Source organism: Grammomys surdaster, unplaced genomic scaffold, assembly GCF_004785775.1.
Source record: "Grammomys surdaster isolate TR1022 unplaced genomic scaffold, NIH_TR_1.0 126546, whole genome shotgun sequence".
Classification (NCBI taxonomy): Eukaryota; Metazoa; Chordata; class Mammalia; order Rodentia; family Muridae; genus Grammomys; species Grammomys surdaster.
Window position 1 is genome coordinate 7,074,845 of NW_021621338.1, and position 7,919 is coordinate 7,082,763.

The 7,919-nt window shown below is 41.1% G+C and overlaps 1 long non-coding RNA gene across 1 annotated transcript; it reads left to right on the forward strand.

Annotated features, from left to right (window-relative positions):
- The first annotated feature begins 232 nt into the window (after positions 1 to 232).
- Positions 233 to 698, forward strand: LOC114614942. Its single transcript, XR_003710413.1, has 2 exons — positions 233 to 347; positions 458 to 698. It is a non-coding gene; the product is annotated as an uncharacterized LOC114614942 (long non-coding RNA).
- The last annotated feature ends 7,221 nt before the right edge of the window (positions 699 to 7,919 follow it).

The window sequence follows — 7,919 nt, forward strand, 5'->3', positions numbered from 1 at the left end:
TGGGCACATACAAAAAGATAAATAACATTAAAAACAGCTCTCTCTCCCTACTCTCCTGTTCCCCAATGTCATAGTCTTCCTTCACATTTTACCTCAGCCCTCAACAGCCACTACTGACTCTCATCTGGGCAACCGCACCAGATCAAAGTCTAAATTGGCCTGAAGGGTGGTGCCTGGAATAGTTAGTGAGGTTCAAAGGGTACACGATGTTTCATAAGCACTAACAACATCAAGTCAATCTAAACACTGCACATTTACAGAATTTGAGGCTGTACACAACACCGTGAAGATGGCTCTGTTTTCTCCGGTCGGGGGATGTGACCAGCTCTCTGTTCTGAGACAGCTTGGTAGGAACTCAGACTCTTTGCATTTGCATGTCATTCCTACTTTGTTTTATAGTTTTCAGGATTTGGCGAGTTTTTTTTTTTAAAGTCATTTTTATTTGGCTTTTCTCTAGGAGGTGTTGATGCAGGGCTCGCTCGGATGCCGGTCTCCAAATTCAATTTCTGGGTTCACTCACATTTACTCCTCATGAGTGCCGCTAATTAGATTACTTGTGCTGTCTTTAAATGGCAGGCTAAAGCAATTTACTTAATTCTAAATTTGATTATTTTTCTTTTTATTTAGAAGCAAACTGTGAAAAACGTATCATGTCTGTGCTTAGGGGGATCCAGCGTTAATAAAAACAGGGCAGTTGACTTTTAGTTACTTTCCTCATTGGCGTGCTGTGACTTCAGCCTCACTGGTCACAGGAGGCCTGGCCACTGCCACCAGCCTTTGTGTTCATGAGGAGTTCTGCTGATCTCAAATGTTCCCATTTGGTTGTAATGGTGTTTAATGAAGCACTTTGAACTCTGCGTCATCCTTTTTAAAATCCCATACACACCCAGGGCTAGTTCCCTTTCCCTACATTTACACATTGAAATTGGAGGGACGGTTATGACCCCTAAAGAGGGGAAGTTAGCAACCAACTCTGGGAGACAGAGTCGAAAGAGGAAAAACTGATGGTTCCTGTGTCCCGACTCCAGTGATTTGAAAACATTTCCACAGAAATGTGCCAACTTTGGGGTGACCTCAAGTGGGATGGGGAGGCTGAAGTTTCAGTCCTCCTGTCTGATGGCACTTTTTACCCTCTTAAAAGGCTGTGGGTGTGCTTGGGACTTCTTCATGCAGCACTTCCCAAGGAAACTACCAGAAGGAAGAAAGGGCTTCTCCCTGCAAAAATGGTAATTGTTCTCCAGTCCCAGTGCATTCAAGGAATGGTGGCAAAGCGGGGTGCGGGCATGGATAGTCTCAGAGAGCCCATTTAAAGGCATATACATATGTATGGCTGACAAAGTCAGAGTCTCACGTGCTAGGATGGCCAGACGAGGGTGACCTGAGCTGGGAGGCATGGTCTTCTCTCCCAAGGCACTACTACAGAGAAAGCTGTTCTGCTGGCTGCTCCCACAGGTTTTGATTTCCTATGTTTTGAATGGACTATAAGATGTCACTTGGGATCCTTGAAAAGAACCCACAACCAGGCACCGGTATATAGGCATGAAGGTCAGTGGTGGTAAGAAGAAGGCAAGTTTCGATGGTGGACAACACAGACTGTCCTGATAGCAGTAGTGCCCTGGTTAAGGAGCTGCTCTGAAGACTCCTCACCCTGCCTGAAGTGGGCCTGCTGCATCTGTCATTCAGGGTTGAAGCAGAGAAGAGGGGACAGTAAAAAACCATCAGGACCAAATGGTGGCAACAGAGGTACAGTCTAAGTTCTATCTGTTGTGGTTGAATCTACATCTGAGTCAAGAGTATGCAAGCAAAGACTAAGCACTTCTAACTGCCTTGTAGACATGACCACATTTTGTCTCCATTAACACCTTTAAAAGGCTAACATCTCGGGATGGGGAGACTGCCTCGTTGGTGGAGTGTCCACTGTGCAAGCATGAGGATCTAAGTTGGATTCACAGAACCCACATGAAAAAGCCAGGCTCAGCACTGTGCTCCCATAATCCCAGCACTGGAAGGGCAGAGGCAGGAGGATCTCTGGGGCTCACAAGCTAGTCTAGATGAACCTGCAGGTTCCAGGGTCAGGGAGAGCCTGTCTCAAAAAACACAGGAAGAGTAGTAGAAGACGCTTCATGTTGACTTCTGACCTCCACACTTTGCAGTCAGGCAAACAAAAACATTCGAAAGGTAGCTACCACAGACCACAAGCTCCAGCCAAAACTCTCCATCCAAAGAAGAGGCTGGTTTTAATCAGGCCCACGACACACTTAGGTGATAGAACCTAGCCTGAATTGATGTGCGTTCTAGTTATAGCCTCCATTCATCTTCACATCACTCTCCAGATACATCACTGCAGATATGATATAATTGCAAGGTATTTCCAGAAACTTCCGTACAGATTGCATAAGCTACGTGACTTATCTGAAAAAATGTGAAAGTTCTGAAATCTGAAAATTTCTGGTCCAAAAGTTTCAAAGAAATGGCTGGAGCCATCTCCCATCCCAATCGGTGGCTTCTTGCAAATCAATAATTTAAAGGACAGAAAAAAACTATTAGAAGTAGCTTCCTAGAAAAGGCGAGGAGAGGCAAGGGTTAACACGATGATGCAGAGACATCTCAGCTAACAGCTCAAAAATCTTCAGAACGTTGAATGTCATCAGATATTTTTTTTCTTTCCCATCGGGCTTCCCCAGTCTCTTATCTCTTCTCCCTGAACATCTGTTTCAGTCCTGCTTTCACAGAATTCGTCTGACAGGCTCCAGAAACAGACTCATCATCGGGCCATCTCTAAGCTTGTAGCCAGCTCCACACTCTATCCCCAGCCATCTGACTACAGTTTCTTTCTTTGTGTTTCTGAGAATGGAAATCTTAGACATTTGGTCCCTGGTATGATTATTCTGGGCCAAGAAAGCAAGGTCACCTAATACAGTCATGGCCTCCAAAGGCACATCACTCAGCAAGCATGTGTCTGCCTGGGTGTCTGCAGACGGGTGGGGACACCTCTAAGATAATATCCTGTAACAAGAATTCTTCTAGGGACATCACTCTCTTTTTTCCTCCATTTTTTCCCTGCAACCACACAAGACAAACTTGATTTTCAGCCATCAATCATACTGCTTATAGGTTTGTTAGATCTATGAACTTTAAGTATCTACAGACAACATAGTTGTCAGTAACTACTCTCAAACATTTCAGAGCTGCATAAAGAATTAATTCTGAACTATAACTATCTAGTATGAAGCTGAGTGTGATAGCACATGCCTTTAATCCCTGCGTTCATGGGGTTGGGGGTAGAGGCAGAAAGATCTCTGTGATTTCAGGGCTAGCCTGGTCTACATAGTGAGTTCTATGCTAGCCAGAGGTACATAATGAGACTCTGTCTAAAAAACAGAAACACCAAATTAGTTTGAATCCTAATTGGAGCAGCTGCAGATGTGACAAAATATATCAATATTTTTCTGGTTATATCAACCTTCAGTTCTACAATGGCTGCTGGTGGATATTTACTCCATTCACAGACATTGACAGATGCTTCATTTCAGTTTTATTGTCATACTTTTGTCAAAATGAATCAGAAGCACAAGAAATATGAACAGACTCTTCTATGATAAGAAAACACAAGTCTCTTTGTGTTCTCTCTTGCTTAGATTACAACTGTATAAACACCTAGGGATGTTAAGACCCAGACTCCAGATGTGCTCTCTGCAGGTAGATGAGGGTGGTTTAGAGGCTTGTGACATTGGGACTGTGTGGCAAAGCTTATGTGAAGTAAAAAACAACAAAAATATATCCAGTTGTTTTGGTGTCATCTTACTGTGGCTCACTCTTGAGGTAAATGAACCTTCAGAAGAGAAGGGGAAAAAAGAAGAAGAAGAAAAAGAAAAAATATAGATTGCTTAAATGGCCTTGAGAAATCTACCTGGAAAATTCCTGCAATTTGTTACCAGGCTTTTCTTAGCCTGCTGTTAAGATTCCTTCTTTCATTCCTGCATTTATTCCCCCAAAGCTTAGTTTGTCATTTAAACCAAAATGATTTAGATAAAGAATTTGATCGGCGAGAGTAAATCCACAAGTTTTTCTCCTGCATGGGATATCTTTTTTTTTTTTTAAGGTGATAAAACTTAAAAATATGTTTGGTTCAATACTCGCACTTCTCATTTCTTTCTAAATGATAGTGCGATGCTATGTTGTCTGCCGGTAAATCACTTCAGCATCTCACTCCAGAGCTGACAGCATTTTTAATGGTCCAGAAAATGACACCACGTATATCAATATAAGCACCTCGCTGGCATGCAGCTACAGGCAGGGTGGGCTCTGTTTTTTTTCTCCCCACTTTTCCTAAGGAGTTTCAAGGAAACTTCTTGTGTTAGGTTTTCACACAAGAATCCCATTGGCTCCTACTGAGGAGCAAAAGAGAGGCAGAAGATCAAACCTGCAATAGTCATATGTCCATGCTTATGTGAGATCTGACAGATTGCCCACCTGTGAGCTAAGAGTTAGCATGTGGCTATTGGACTACAGGACCACACCAGTGTTTGTTGACAAGCATGTATCATAGAAAGGAGTACAACTTATTTCTTATGAAGTATGACGTTTTTGATTGCCTGTATATAATAAGTCAGTACTTGTACTTGTCAGGGTATTCGGAGTGGCAGAAGTTGGTGAGATTGTTTGATTCAGATATACTTACATGTTGTAAATCAAAGTATCTAACAAATTGAAACCATGATGAAAGCAGTCATTATTTGCATAATAAATAGCAAAGATTCATTAGGAGTGAGTGTCCTGGGTGTGTGAAAAGCTCTCTGAGAAGCAAGATGTAATGGGAGCTGATATTGTCCTACGACAAGGCCAAAAAGATTTTATGAAAATGTCAACCAGCAAGAGAAGATTCTATGCGGAGTCAATGTTCTGATAATATTATTAGTGACAGATTTGCTTCAGTTATTCAACACCTAAGAATTCCTTGAATGATGGAAAATACTTTAAGTTGGGTTTGGGGTTTGGCACATGTCTAGCACTAGAGAGGCTAAGCGTCCAAATTAAGATCATCCTGGGCTACCTACTGAGTTCTAGGTTAGCTCCATTACATAGCAAGATTATATAAAAGTCTAAAAAGGGAAAGAAAGAAAAAAGATTTTTCTTGAATAGATATTAACTTTAAAATGAAAAAAAGGGCAAATAATAGACATTTTCAGCACTGGGGGCTAAAAAGACACATTTGAACCAGTCGTGATGGTTCATAAGTACAGTGTCATCATTCAGGAAGCAGAGGCAGGAAGATCAAAGATCATTACCAAGCTTGAGATCAGCCTGATGTACACAGTGAGTACCAAGGCAACTAAAGCTACACAGTGCCACCTTTTTTCATACAAAGCAAAACAAAATAATAGCAACAAAAAGACACCAAATAGGCCAAACCCCAAAGCAATCAAATAAAATAAATGTTTTGCTGTATCTATACAACAAGGTAATATATAAAGTTCAAATGTTATAAAGATATGAAAGCATTTGATGATGTGACTTACTCAATGATGAAACTAGTCTTATATATTGTACTATAGCATTTTGAAATCACAACAAATACACAAATACGCAAATACACAACCTAAAATTCCACACGTGAGTGTGTGCTTGGGTACACTGTGGAGGGTAACTGCTGGGTACGAGCAGCAGCAGTGCACACTGAGACTATACGTGAGCTTCATTGTTTCAGATTCTCTGTTTATAGTCACTAAAAGGAGAATAATTTGTGTTTGTGTAACGGAAACATTTTAAACATGATGAAATTAGAATAAATAAATAGGATTGAACAAAAATGTTAAGACCAACCAAACTTTGGCATGGGAATCCTTACGCAGAAGACCAAGAGGCATTCATCATCTCCCCTTTCTTCTTTTATTGTCAAGCTTTCCATGATAATACATGTGGGAGTCTGCATTCCTGTGTTCTGCCACCTGTGAGAGTTTAAAGAATAATGAAGAATTCTTACAGATTTTAGAGGGGCTGGGCTTAGAGGATACAGTGATCTTTATCAATCTGTCTTAGCATTGAGCCTCCCTTTCTGTCATTTTCACATGATTTTATCTACTGACACACCCATAAAACACTGAACATAACATTGGGAGGACCCTCGGAGATGGATGCATCTATAAGAGTTAAAGACAAAACTAGCGATTGCTTTTCACCATGAGCAGAAGATTGAAGCGTGCCGAGCCATGCTTCAAGTACAAAATCATTTGTTTTTATGTTTGCTATATGGAAACCAGTTATATTTGGAGTTCACAATTAGCACTTACAAATAAATAAACAAGAACATACAATATAATTACAAGGGCCAGAAATGATGGAGGCTTGGAAAAGTTACATGGTACCTCAAGGAAGCTCACTGTACTGCTAAGTTGATTGAAAACAGGTCAATAACTTGGGCAGATCACATCACTCAAAAGAGGAGGAGATAGACTGTGGTTGGGACAAAAATGATGTCCACAATGGAACGGACAGTTTCCACTAATATGAATGTATCTCTTTCCTTTACAAAGCAAATGTTTACGGGGCATCTGCTCTGATCATTTTCAGTCTGAATATTTGAGGTAATGTCCAAACTGACATTAAGACATATCTCCCTAAAACATCCATTTTAATTTAAACAGCAGACATTTCTAAAACAGTGTCAAATAAATTTCAGGATTTATTTCAGTTCTAGCATTTGATGCTCAAACAGAACGTTTTATTTTATGGCACTGTACCATCACATGTTTTCAGGTGTTGGTGCCTACTCTTGTGGAACTCACATCCTGGTTGATATCTGGTGAAAAATATATAAAACCAAATGTTTTCATGGCATTTTCTGACTAGCTTAGGTACAATGGAAGACATGGTAGGTTTAAGGAACTGTAGTGTTGGGAATGTGACTGTGTCACAGATGATTGTATAAAGAAAGCAAGAGAGGAAGAGCATGGTCATGTGCCTTGAGCCTTCTTCTAGGAAGAGGAACATCAAAGAAGGCCACTAGTCGAGTGAAGGTGTGTTTTGTAACTTTAAGGAACAACCAACAGGCCAGTGTAGCAGAAGTGAAGCAATTAAGGGGAACGGTAGGAGCTGACATGTGTGAGGGAGTGCAGGCCTAGGCTTTCTCATTGACTTTCCTAGAAAGTCATTGGTGTCTATTAAGCAGATGACTCCATCTGCTGACTTGAATGTCAGGAGGCTCGCACAGGCTCTTTTGCTGCAGGCAGATAGAAGAGGTAAAAGAATGGGGATGAGGGCGAAGTGGGAACCAGGCAGGGCACTCTTGTAAAATTTGGGACAAGAGATGATGGTACCACATTCTGTAGCAGTGGGTATGTGAGACAAATTGTTAGAGTTTGGATGTACTTGTTAGTGTTTTGCCAGCAGTGTGGGCATTAGGAAAATACTCAGGTGTGAGTGTTAAGTTTCAGTACATATAATTTCAGGTTTGAATCTACCATATATTAGGATGGGGTTTGGGAGAAACAAATTTTGCTTGGCCTCTGGCACTGAAGGAAGCATCTTCGAATGACGAATGTTGACTTTGATTGGCATTACTGTTAATTGACACTGGCAGAACAGTTTCTTCTGAGGCTTTCCTCCTGTCCTGTCTCTCCATCCAGTTCCTAGTCTGGTAATTTCAAGACACAAAATAGATGTGCCTGCTCAGAATCCACCACCTTCTAGAACAGTGGGTTTTCAACTTTCCTAGTGCTGTGACCCTTTAACACAATTCCTCATCTTGGGGTGATCCCCAACCATAAACTTATTTTCATTGCTACTTCATAACTGTAATTTTGCTACTGATATGAATAACAAAGTAAATATCTGATATGCAGGATATCTGGTATGCGACCCCTCTGAAAGGGTTAGTCAACCCCAAAAGGGGTTGTAACCCACAGGTTGAGAACCACAGT